The 12799-nt window shown below is 43.1% G+C and overlaps 1 protein-coding gene across 1 annotated transcript in view; it reads left to right on the top strand.

The window, feature by feature from the left end:
- Positions 1-12799, top strand: part of cacna1ba (calcium channel, voltage-dependent, N type, alpha 1B subunit, a) — a 266901-nt gene that overhangs the window by 210801 nt on the left and 43301 nt on the right. The window lies entirely within an intron of this gene.

Genomic DNA, 12799 nt, shown 5'->3' with positions numbered 1-12799 from the left:
AGATTTTAACTGAATGGCTGTGCACCAATTAAAACGCCTTTACACTAGCACTTGCCCCTTCAAACTGTCTGGCTTTGGTTGATGATCCCAGAGTGGAAACAAAGCTTTCAAAGCTGCAGCATTGTCCCAACATGCTGCCTGCCATGCCACTTTCTCTTGTTTGTAACATTTCAAGGGCAGACTGCATATTACTTCCCATTCTATCAGATTGAACCTTCAAATGTCTTAAATTCAATTCAGTTATTCATAGCTACTTAAAACCCATATGAAGAATGTGATTTTTTTTATGTACATGTCTGCCAGATGAAAGTCAGGCTATGAGTGAAAGCCCCACAGCAGGTTTTGGGCTGGCATTGAAACCTTTGTCTCTGTGCACCCTGGTTGTAGTACCAGTGGGATGTCTGCAAGCATGTTGAGGCAGGCATCCCCATTACACTGCTGTCATCTCTCTTCCCTTTCATCAGCATCCTGCGTGGGTCAGCCCATTGTTCCATTTTCTCTCCCCTTCCCTCTGACTCACTCTTTACCATCCCATGTTTCCTCTCAGGGATCCTGAGCTCCACAGCGATGCATCCATCCCTGTGCCCTGACACAGTGGCCAAGGATGGCATCCACATTGCATCTCACTCAAGGAAATCTACTAACAGCAGATTTCTGTTTTTCCTTTCCATTATTCTCCTGTTTTTTTTGATTTTCCTTTGTTCTTTTTCTCCTTCTCTAACTCCCCATCCTTCTCTGTTTGCATTCTGTTTATTTTTTGATTTCCTACCCTGTGAAGTGGCCGTATCAAGTACCTCGATATGTATCAGATGCTGCTCCACATGTCCCCACCCTTAGGTTTGGGAAAGAAATGCCCGCCAAGAGTCGCCTACAAGGTAGACCCTCCTCTTCCTCCACTTTCTTCCCTATGCTCAACAACCTTTCTTCCATTGGCGTGAACTCAAGCCAATGTCTTTGCTCTGCAGTGTTCCCGCATTTCTTTGTTTTGCTAGCACTCTGATATTTTGGATGTAAGTCCCTCATCTTTACTGTCTTACTGTTTTGTTAAAAGTAGCTGCTTGTTTGGGCTAATACCCATCCCTAATAATAAGAACGCAGCCCTTAATTAAGAAGGCTTGATTAAGATATATATTGTATATGGAGGAAATTTGCTCCCTTACATCACTATTTCTTTTCAGTGGTATTACCCTAGTTTGGGTTTTATTTTGTGGAGCAGTGTGTTTTGTGTCTGTGTGTGTGTATACAGGTGTGTGTGTGTATGTGTGTCTAGCTTCTGCTGCTTTTCTGTGGAAGAAATACTTTCTATATGTGCTTTCAACCTTGTAGTTCTGTCTTTACTCCCCATTCCCTCTCATTCGACCTTTCATATCATCTCAGTCTATCCACTGGGGAAATATCTGTTGTGCGCATGTGTTTCTGTGTGCGTGTGCTCACACGGTTGTATGTGTGTAGAATATTAGTAGTGCTAAACCTTGACTTGAAACATTTCAGTGCAATTTAGATTTTTTTTTTAATTGGATAACATTTCTAGCTGATAATAACAACTTATCTTAATGTCTAAATCAGGAAATTTGTATGTTAACACAGGGTAAATTCAAACAATGTAGTCATCATCACATTTTAGCTATGCTTTGCTTACACTGTGACCCACTTTGTTTTGAAATAGTCTGTTCACAAGGTTTATATCTTATAGCTGAAAGAAAAGATAGGGAGCTTGAATTAGCACAGTTTCTACATTCATTACTCATAGAATATTTTTTGATTGTCACCTAAGTCACACTTATAAGCTAGGCAATCTAAAGAAAGTAATAATATACAAGCCCAGATGCGTAATGTGATGGTTGCAATTACAAAAACTTGCCAGTGAGACTGAAAAGTTCGAATGCCAATGTACTCATACTGTGAACACAGAAGACACCTCTGTATTTCAGTGACTGATGCACTTCACAGCAGCACAAATTCACACACTCGTATGAACTTGAGTCACATACCATATTTAATCCATAAGGTTTAATATAATGAATGAATTACCTTTGATTCAAATTTATCTCTGCTACACTTGTGACCTCTGACGATGAACAAAGACACTGTGCACCAGTCCAACACAGAGCAAACTGACCTGTTTATGCTGCACTAATCTGCAGTATTTTCATACAATCTTTGAATTATGCAAAGTTAGCATACCTCAGTTGTTTTTGCAGTATTTACCTTTAAATCTAACCTCTCTTCTTCCTCTCCTGTCCTCTTTATTACATCTCTCTCTCTCTCTCTGTCTCACTCTCTCTCTGTCTCTCTCTCTCTGGAAATACAGCAGCTGGACCTTTAAGTAGCAGACACACTGTGTGACAAGCTGCAGATACTTGGTGTGTTTGCTGATATTTGTTGAGCATTTAGAAACATTGCATTTAAAATTAGCAGCCACAACTTGTTACTCCCTTTATGCTTGCTCTTCTTCAGTAGTGCTAGCTAAGATGCTGGAAGTACCACGACCACAACTTACGGACATCTGCACTTGGCCTGACTCACTGTAACCCCTGATTATTGTGCTATAAATGATACAGAAATTATATGAGTCTGTATTTTTAATCTCTTTGTATGAGACAAGCCCTGGTGACAGAGGTTACTCCAGTAGGATTGTATCTTATGTGTTTATTGTTCTGCAGAGGTAGCAAAAATACTGATATTCTGTACTTAAGTAGAAATACAAGTACTTGTGTTAAAAAAATACTTTGTTAAAAGTCGAAGTACTGGTTCAACTTCTTTACCTAAATAAAAGCAAAGAAGTACAGGCTATGAAATGTACTCAAAGTAAGAAAGTAAAAGTAACTCTTTGGAGGATGTTTCTACCAGATTTTTTTGTGTAAAGCTAACTGAACCTCATTATATATTATTGTAATAATGTAAAATATTATTGCATGAGAATACAAACGTTATTCCAATCTAAATTTTAATTCCAATGAATGTACTCAGCTTGAATCTGTTATGTAGGACACAAACTGTGGAAGGGAATTTAAACACAGCTCGTCTCTGCTACAGTTCATGTAACCTGTAATTCTGACTAACACAGCCTCTGTGCACCAACACAGAGTTTTACTGTAAATACAGTACAGTAATCTGTCCTGTTTATCACACACTAAACTGCAGTATTTTCATACAATCTTTGAATTACACAAAGTTAGCATGCCTCAGTTTGTTTTGCAGCCCTTACCTTTAAATTGAACTTCTTTTCTACCTCTCCTGTCCTCTTTCTTACATCTCTGAGTGAACTTCTATGTCTCTTTTTTCTCCCTAGAAATACAGCAGCTCTTCTTTGAGCTAGCAGACACACTGTGTGACAAACTGCAGATAATTTCTGTGTTTGTTAAGATTTGTTGAGTATTTAGAAACATTGCATTTAAAATTATCTGCAACAAGTTACTCCCTTTATGCTCACTCCTCTTCAGTAGCATTCAAATCTAGCAGATTTGTAGCATATTCAAATCTATAGAAGAACTGGTTGAGTTCATCAGCTCTTTTCATATCACCCATAAGTGGCTGTCTTTTCTTTTTGTTGTAGCCAGAGATGGTATTGATTCCTCTCCACACCTCACGAATGTTGCTCTATTGATGATTTATTTCTATCTTTTTGTATCTGAAATCTACCTTTTAATGGCTGAGGATTGCCTCAACTTGTGATCCAGAGTTTGTTATTGTAGAAACAGCACACACTCTTTGTAGGTATGTCTGTGTCTCCATAGAAGTTGATATACTCAGTAAAACAAGCAACTTATCTGTCAGTGTCCACACAGTTCTCATCTGTTTCCAGCTGCACATTCCAATCTGTGCATTCAAAGCAGTCCGTTAGAGCTTCAGTAACATCGGGTGTCCATTTCCTGACTGTGTGTTTAGTTGCAGGATGTCTCTACACACAGGGTTTTATTTCCTCTGGTAGGACAGTCATCAAATTGTGTGAATCCAGTCAGGTGGGTTGAGAGAGAAACATGATTGAAGTCTCCTGAGATTATGAAGCGTGCCTTTGGATGTATAGTCTGTATCCTAGCAGGACTTCACGTGGAACTTTGGCTGTTGCCTTGAGTGGAATGTACTCAAGTATTGTTATATGACTGAATTCTCTTTGTACATAATTAATAATAATAATAATTATGCCAATAATTCAACATCAGGACAACATATCTACACCATCACTGGTTCACACATAAAGCCAGACCCCCACCTTTTTCTCAGTCTGACCTTGTGAAGGTGAAACCAGGTAGATCCACATTAGAGTCTGAGATGTTTTGATTCAAGACTCAGCAGACTCAGATTCCACTCTTCAGTCTTCTGCTCACCTGGACCAACATGAGAATATGCTCTGCTACTTCTCTGGAAGACTGGTAACCTTGCTGCTTCAGTCTCACAGACTGTTCCCACAATTATACTTCCTCCTGCAGCTCCTCCACCTCAACTAGTGTCAAGGGATCAAATGCCTACATTGCTGGGTACAGGCTTTTCACTCTCCAAGAAGGTAAGCGGGTTGTGGCAGATTTTTTCCATAGACTTTTGCATTTTAGCTAAGGAGGTTGGTTGGGAAGACAAGGCCCTAAGCTCTGCCATTTGCATGGCTTAAATGATGAACCGAAGGGGGAATTAGCAGCAAAGGACTGCACTCAGCGCTTCCCACTTGGGAGTGTGAAGCATTGGGTGTGAAACTTTAACTGTTATTGCGCTGGATGGAAGCTGTCTCCCTGACATACAGTACAGAAGTATGTCAAGTCCTGCAGTGCCTATTGGAAAACATGCTTTTCGTCAAAGGTGAGAAGAGCGCTTTTCATGTCAACTTTGTTCCATTGCCCGGGTACGTAATTCAGAAAGGTCAAATCAAAGCAGATACAGCCAGGATAAAAGCAGTTGTGGACTGGCCGGTCCCCATGACCCAGAAACATCTTCAGCATTCCTTGGGGTTCATCTAATTTTTTATTGCAGAGTCATTTGAAATTACAGTAAGATAGCCTTGACTCTAACCTCTTTCACCTCTCCTAAGGTTCAGTTTCACAGGAATGATTCAGCCCAAGAAGCCTTTACTACTTAAAATGAACTGTCTGGTTCTGCACCTGTCCTAATTCAACTTGATACCTCAAAACAATTCATTGCTGAGGTAGATCCATCTGACTCTGGGATGGGAGCTGTGCTTTCAAAACAGAGGGAAGGGATGCTGCACCCCTATGCTTTCTTTTCTCACCGTCTCTCCAGCAGAGTGTAATTATGATGTGGCAAAACAGAAGCTACTGGCTTGAAGCTGGCACTGTAAGAGTGGCATTACTGGCTGGAGGAAACAGTGCACTCATTGGTGGTGTGGACGGACCACAAGAATCTTGGGTGCCTCATGGTAGACAAGAGCCTTAACTCCAGGCAAACCAGGTGGGCTTTGTTTTTTTGCTCGTTTCAATCTAACCATTACTTAAAGATGCAAAGTGAAACTGGATGCTCTCTCCTGCCAATTCTCCACCTCTGATACCACCTCCAAGCCTACCACCATCCTGCCATCTTCTTGCATCATTGGCTCACTGACTTGGGAAATAGAGTTCTTTGTCTGGAATGCCCAAAAGGATGAGCCAGATCCAGGTAATGGGCCTCCGAACTGTCTTTTTGTTCCCTCCAGTATTCGGTCTCAAGTCATCCATTGGGCACACACTGCCAAGTTTTCCTGTCACCCCGGTAAGAATTGCAAAATCACTTTTCTGCAATGCATGCTTTGGTGGCCAACCCTAGCTAAGGATTTCAGGGACAATGTTTCTGCCTGTGTGATCTGTACTCAAAATAAATCTTCCAGTTGGATTCCACATTCCAGTGGATGTGCAAGTGGATGTGAAGGTGGAGCCATAGTCTGTTGGGTTTGTTATTGTCAGTGTTCAGCAGTGTAACAGCTCTATGGTAAAAGCTGTTTATCAGTCTTGAGGTCCAGGCATACAGGGTCCTGTAGCACCTTCCAGAAGGCAGGGGGTGAAGAGGCAGTGTCTGGGGTGTGTGCTGTCCCTGATTATGGCTGTGACTCACCTGGTGCAGCAGGTCCTGTATATGTTCTCTAGTCTTGGGAGCTATATGCCGGTGATCCTCACAGCATTACATTAGTCAAGGTTAAAGGTTACAGCATTAGTGAAGGTTACAAATGGATCTTCTTACAGATTGTGAGACGTTTATTTTTTGTTTTCTTTTCTTTTCATTCTTTTTTTTTTGTCAAAGAACACACATGATTGGTTAAGAATTGTGGCAGCATCTGTGCATCTACACTGAGCAGGAGGGGAGGGGCCACGGACACACTGCGCAGTGAGTGCACAAACACCAGAGAGGGAGGGGTTCCTGCAACATTCGCTCAGAAAGAGCTAGAGGAAGCTGCACTTTACATAAAGGCTACACGTGGGAACAGTGAGGAAAATGAGTGACAGAAAACGTTGTAAAGTTTGGACACATTTTAATGTGCTAGACAGGCAGAGTGTAGACTGCAAAGTTAATATTTCATATCGAGCAGGCTCCACAAATGACCTGCACAGACATATACAAACTGTTCATCCATCAGTGCAATTGGAAGAACAAAACAGGGCAGGTCATATCGGGTGGGAGAAACAGGATCAACCCCTCAAAGGCTCTTGGGTTTTCTGAGTGTCAATCTTGACCTCATGACTCTAATTTCCTGCTTCTAAATTCAGATAAAACTGAAATTCTTGTGCTCGGCCCCACAAATCTTAGAAACATGGTGTTGAACCAGATACTTACTCTGGATGGCATTACTTTGGCCTCCAGTAACACTGTGAGAAATCTTGGAGTCATTTTTGACCAGGACATGTCCTTCAATGTACATATTAAACAAACATATAGGACCGCTTTTTTGCATTTGCGCAATATTTCTAAAATTAGAAACATCCTTTCTCAGACTGATGCTGAAAAGCTAATTCATACATTTATTACTTCTAGGCTGAACTATTCTAATTCGTTATTATCAGGCTGCCCTAAAAGCTCCCTGAAAAGCCTTCAGCTGGTTCAAAATGCTGCAGCAAGAGTACTGCCAGGGACTAGAAAGAGAGAGCATATTTCTCACATATAGGCAGAGGTGGGAAAAGTACTGACATTCTGTACTTAAGTAGAAGTACAAGTACTTATGTTAAAAAATACTTTAGTAAAAGTCGAAGTACTGGTTCAACTTCTCTACTTAAGTAAAAGTAAAAAAGTGCAGGCTCTGAAATGTACTCAAAGTAAGAAAGTAAAAGTAGTTCTTTGGAGGATGTTTCTACCTGCTATTTTTGTGTAAAACAAACCGAACCTCATTATATATTATTGTAATAACATAAAATAAAATTACATGAGAATACAAATGTTATTCCAATCTAAATTTTAATTCTAATGAATGCACTCAGCTTGAATCTGTTATGTAGGACACAATCTGTGAAAGGGAATTTAAACACAGCTCTAGTCTCTGTGTCCTCCATAGTAGAGGGTGACTGTGCCTCCACCTAAACACCAACATGAGGATACTCAGGGGTTACAGTGGGATTCAGAAGGTGGAGGAACCCTAAGATCAGCTGTAGTGGCTCTGCATGGGGAGAAGAATCACAGCTTTCTATTGTGAGCTGCAGTAAATGATGTTGGTGTGCAGGCTGTGATCAGCTGACCTGCTGCTGCTGCTGCTCTGAGGTTTACTGCTCTGTGTGGATGAACTGAACTCACAAAGATGTAACCCAGTATTTCACAGCTATCTTAGGTGATTTCCATCCCCTACACTGACAGCATACAGGCTGTAGAAATGTTGGATTCAGTGAATGAATCTCAGCATCAGCAGCTTTGATTCAAACTCATCTCTGCTGCACTGATGTAACCTGTAACTCCGACCATGAACACAAACACTGTGCTCCAGTCCAACACAGAGCTTTACTGTAAATACAGTACAACAAACTAACCTATTTATTAAACACTAAACTGCAGTATTTTCATAGAATCTTTGAATTACACAAAGTCAGCATACTTCAGTTTATTTTCCAGTCCTTACCTTTAAATCTAACCTCTCTTCTTCCTCTCCTGTCCTCTTTCTCCATCTCTGAGTGAACTTCTCTCTCTTTGCTCTCCCTGAAATACAGCAGCTCTTCTTTTAGCTAGCAGACGCACTGTGTGACAAACTGCACACACTTTGTCTGTTTGCTGACATTTGTTGAGCATTTAGAAACGTTGCATTTACCTGCCACACGTTACTCCCTTCATGCTCGCTCCTCTTCAGTAGCGCTAGCTAAGCTGTTTATGTGCCGCAGCGCAACTTACGGACTCGGTCCGGCCCGCTGTGACCCCTGATTATAGCGCTATAAATGATACATTACTTACCGTATTTTTCGGACTATACGTCGCTCCGGAGTATAGGTCGCACCAGCCAAAAAATGCATAATAAAGAAGAAAAAAACATATATAGGTCGCACTGGACTATAAGTCGCACTTTTTTGGGGGGGGGGGGTTGATAGAATCCGAGACTCAGAGCACAAATTCCATCTTGAACGGCAATTTAAAATAATAATGGATTAAAGAACAGGACGAACACGGTTACGCCTACGTTATGCTAACGTAGCACATTCAGCTACATGACGCACAACGAACACGTGTTCGGTATTGTTACGTTGTAAACACACTTCCAAAGTCGGCGATATTCACAACAAAGGTCGTCTTTATTAACAGAAAAACGGCTGCTGTAGGCCACAGCCACGCCAACCACAACTACAACAGCGGAACAGCAACACACACACACAGGCAAGCTCTCGGTCTTTTTCTCTCTCTCCATGCTGCCTTCACGAACCTCCCGAACAGTCCGAAATCCCACAACATCAACACGCTCTCTAACTAAGAGAATCGCTACAGTATGTTAACGTAACATTAAGTTATTCAGATAGCCATAGCATAAAGAACATACTAACAAGTTAACCAAACCATCAATCCATTGAATTCTTCATCCTCGGTGTCACTTCTAAACAATTCCGTACACTCCGTAGACGAAGCGCCGCTTCCTCTTCTGTGTCGCGTTAGTCAGACTCGTCGTCAGCTGCAGTTCCAATTATTCCAGCCTTTCTGAATCCCAACAGGATGGTTTGTCACTGAAGCCCATGTTTTCTTGATCCATCCAATGACTTCCAGGAAATTTGGGTGGCGCATTCTCCCAGTTGCCGTTAAGCTGTGCTCTCCATCCATCATCCACTGCGCCCACAGGTTACGCAAGACTGCCTTAAAGCTGCAGTTCACGGAGATGTCAAGTGGCTGGAGTATTTTGGTCCATGTGTTATAAATGTCACATATACGTCGCTCCGGAGTATAGGTCGCACCCCCAGCCAAACTATGAAAAAAAGTGCGACTTATACTCCGGAAAATACGGTATATGGGTTTGCTTATTTAATCCCTTTGTACGAGATAAGCCCCGGTGATGGAGGATACGCAGTAGGATTGTCTCTTATATGTTATTATTCCTCCATTTAGGCTCAGATCGTTTTATGTTTGAAGGCGCACTGACCGGAAATGCAAACTACTCTCTGACGTTAAAAGTAACGAGTCTGTTTGAAAATGTAAGAAGTAGAAAGTACAGATACTTGCGTAAAAATGTAGGGAGTAAAAGTAAAAAGTAGTCAGAAAAATAAATACTTAAGTAAAGTACAGATACCTGAAAAATCTACTTAAGTACAGTAACGAAGTATTTGTACTTCGTTACTTCCCACCTCTGCATATAGGGTTCTCTTCTTTGGCCCCCTGTTAAATCTAGAATACAATTTAAAATACTTGTCCTCACATACAAGGTCTTGAATAGTGAGGCCCCATCTTATCTTAAAGACCTTATAGTACCATATCACCCCAATAGAGAATTCAGCTTTCAGGCCCCTCTTCTGTGGAACCAGCTCCCAGTTTGGATTTGGGAGGCAGACACCCTCTCTATTTTTAAGATTAGGCTTAAAACTTTCCTTTATGATCAAGCTTATAGTGAGGGCTGGATCAGGTGACCTTGAACCATCTCTTAGTTATGCTGCTATAGGCTAGGCTGCTGGGGTGGGGGTGGGGGGTTCCCATAATGCACTGTTTCTTTTTATTCACCTCTTTATTACATACATCTCACTCTGCATTTAATTATTAGTTATTATTAATCTCTGACTCTCTTCCACAGCATTTCTTTTGTCTTGTCTCTCTCCCCTCAGCCCAGCCTGTCACAGCAAATGACTGCCCCTCCCTGAGCCTGGTTTTGCCGCAGGTTTCTTCCTGTTAAATGGGAGTTTTTCCTCCCCACTGTCGCCAAATGGTTGCTCATAGGGGGTCGTTTTGACTGTTGGGTTTTCTCTGTATTGTTGTAGGAACTTTACCCACAATACAAAGCGCCTTGAGGTGACTGTTTGTTGTGATTTGGCGCTATACAAATAAAATAGAATAGAATAGAATAGAATAAAATACAGTGCAGCCAGAGTACCATTCTGAGATACAGTAGTAGTGTGAGGACGGACTTGATGGCTGACCTCTAGAAGCACACAAGCAGCTGTTGTGGGAGTCGTGCTCTCCTCAAGCACCTCAGTAAATGAAGCCTCTGGAGACCTTTCTTGTCTGTTACTATGGTGTTGCTCGTCCAGGTCATGTCGTGGCTGATGTTGACCTCGGCTCCAGCTCTCAAGGTTCTCAATTCTGATCTGTAGGCAGCCTTATTGCTGGATGCAATTCTGCCTACCACGATGGTGTCATCTGCAAACTTTATAATGGTGGTGGCCTCATGGGTGGGTTTGCAGTCTTGTGTATAGAAGGAGAAGAGGAATGGGCTCAACAGACAGCCTTGTGGTGCTCCGGTGTTCAGGGTTATGCTGGAGGAGACCCGCTTCCCCATGTGCACAGTCTGTGGTCTGCTGATGAGGAAGTCCAGGACCCAGCTGCTCAGGTGTATACTGAGACCCAGGAGGTCCATCTTGGTGGTGAATTTATGGGGGAGATAGTGTTGAAGGTGGAGCTATAATCAATGAATAGCATCCGCACATAGATATCTAGCTGGTCTAGGTGGGTTAGGGCAGAGTGGAGGGCCAGTGACACAGTGTCCTCGGTTGACCTGTTTGCCCAGTAGGCAAACTAGTGCTGGTCCAAGGAGGGGCGATGCTGTTCTTCAAGTGACCCAGGATGAGTCATTCGAAGCATTTCATCACCACCCCTGTCAGGGCCACTGGCCGAAAGTCATTGAGAGACCTGATGGCTGAATGTTTTGGCACAGGGATGTTTTGTTCCATTCTTGGTGCCCAGATCAATCTATCCTCCGGTTTCCATCCTGTTTGGTGCATTCAGCTTGTCTATGGGCAAGCTGAGCACACCAATCAGGAGCTTGACAGCTCGGACATCACCCGGATTAACAAGGTCCGTGTCAGGTGTTGAGGAACCAGGGCACTCTGACGATAAGTGGGCCACTGGAACTAGAAGGTTATGGCATAAGTGGACATGAGATGAGAACCGGGAACTGTTGGAATGCTACTATACATGCAATCCCAGCAAGAGGGGTTACACGAAGAGGATGTGGGACCTATGTATTCTTCGAAACCCAACATCCAAACTGACGGCGAAAAAACTTGTGGCTCAGTGTTCCAACGTACGAAGCAAGCAGCTGCTATCGCTGCTAGAGATTGATGAGGTACAACACAAATGCTATGGCAAGGGGGAGCCAGGAGGACAGGTCGGGGGGAGATTTCATCATCCCCACACTCTGAGATTGGGTACCAAGCCCCAATAATAACAACAAGTACACTGAATACCAGAGCAGCTGACCTGAAAGATAAGATCATGGCTAAGAAGGCGAACTGGACCACTCAGTGCCGACTACCAAGACTATGTGACGTACTCCCTGAAGACCTACTAGAAGATGCGAATGCAGCACTATGGACAATCCCTACCAGTACCATCACTGAAACCAATCAGTTGATGTATAACACGGCAGCACTGATCCTTGACATGTTTGGTTATAAGATGAACAGGAATAAGGGGCAGTACCCTCCATGGAAACGATGACTAGAGGCTAAGATCATGGCAGCACGGAGGGAAGTTAGCCTGCTCTCAGAGTTGCGTAAGGGTGGGATGAAGAAGAAAGCGGTGCCTGAGGCCTTAGAGACGGCCAAGCAAAGACTCACAGCCTTGGCTAGCTCCCTGAAGAGGTATACCAGAGAGATAGAAGCCAGGCAAATAACCCGCATGTTCTCCACCAAACCATCCAAGGTATAATCTCAGTGGCAGGGGAACAATATGAGAACAGCACCCTCACCAAGGCTGGAGACGGAGCAATACTGGAAGAGCATATGGGAGAAAATGCATCACACAACACCAATTATCAGTGGCTAGTGGATTTAAGAGCAGACCACAGCAACCTCCCTGAACAGGCCCCAGTAACAATCACAGTGGCAGACATCCAAGAAAGAGTCTCACACATGAAGAGCTGGACAGCACCAGGCCCTGATATGATTTGCATCTGCTGGCTAAAGAAGCTAACTGCACTCCATGAGCACCTGGCAGCACAAATGAACTAGCTGCTAGAGGCTAAGACACACCCAGAATGGCTGACTGAGGGCCGGGCAGTCCTGCTCCCTAAGGACCCCCAGAAGGGACCAGTCCCATCCAACTACCGGCCCATAACATGCCTCAGTACAACATGGAAACTCCTGTCAGGCATCATAGCAGCTAAGATGAGTGGGCATGTGGCACAATACATGAGTGAGGCCCAGAAAGGGATAGGCAGAGAGACCAGGGGAGCAAAACACCAGCTACTAGTAGATAGAGCAGTCACTCGAGACTGTAAGAC

The sequence above is a fragment of the Archocentrus centrarchus genome, unplaced genomic scaffold (genome assembly GCF_007364275.1).
Source record: "Archocentrus centrarchus isolate MPI-CPG fArcCen1 unplaced genomic scaffold, fArcCen1 scaffold_63_ctg1, whole genome shotgun sequence".
NCBI classification, from domain to species: domain Eukaryota; kingdom Metazoa; phylum Chordata; class Actinopteri; order Cichliformes; family Cichlidae; genus Archocentrus; species Archocentrus centrarchus.
The sequence above is the reverse complement of the archived record's forward strand: the minus strand, read 5'-3'. Positions and strand labels throughout refer to the sequence as shown.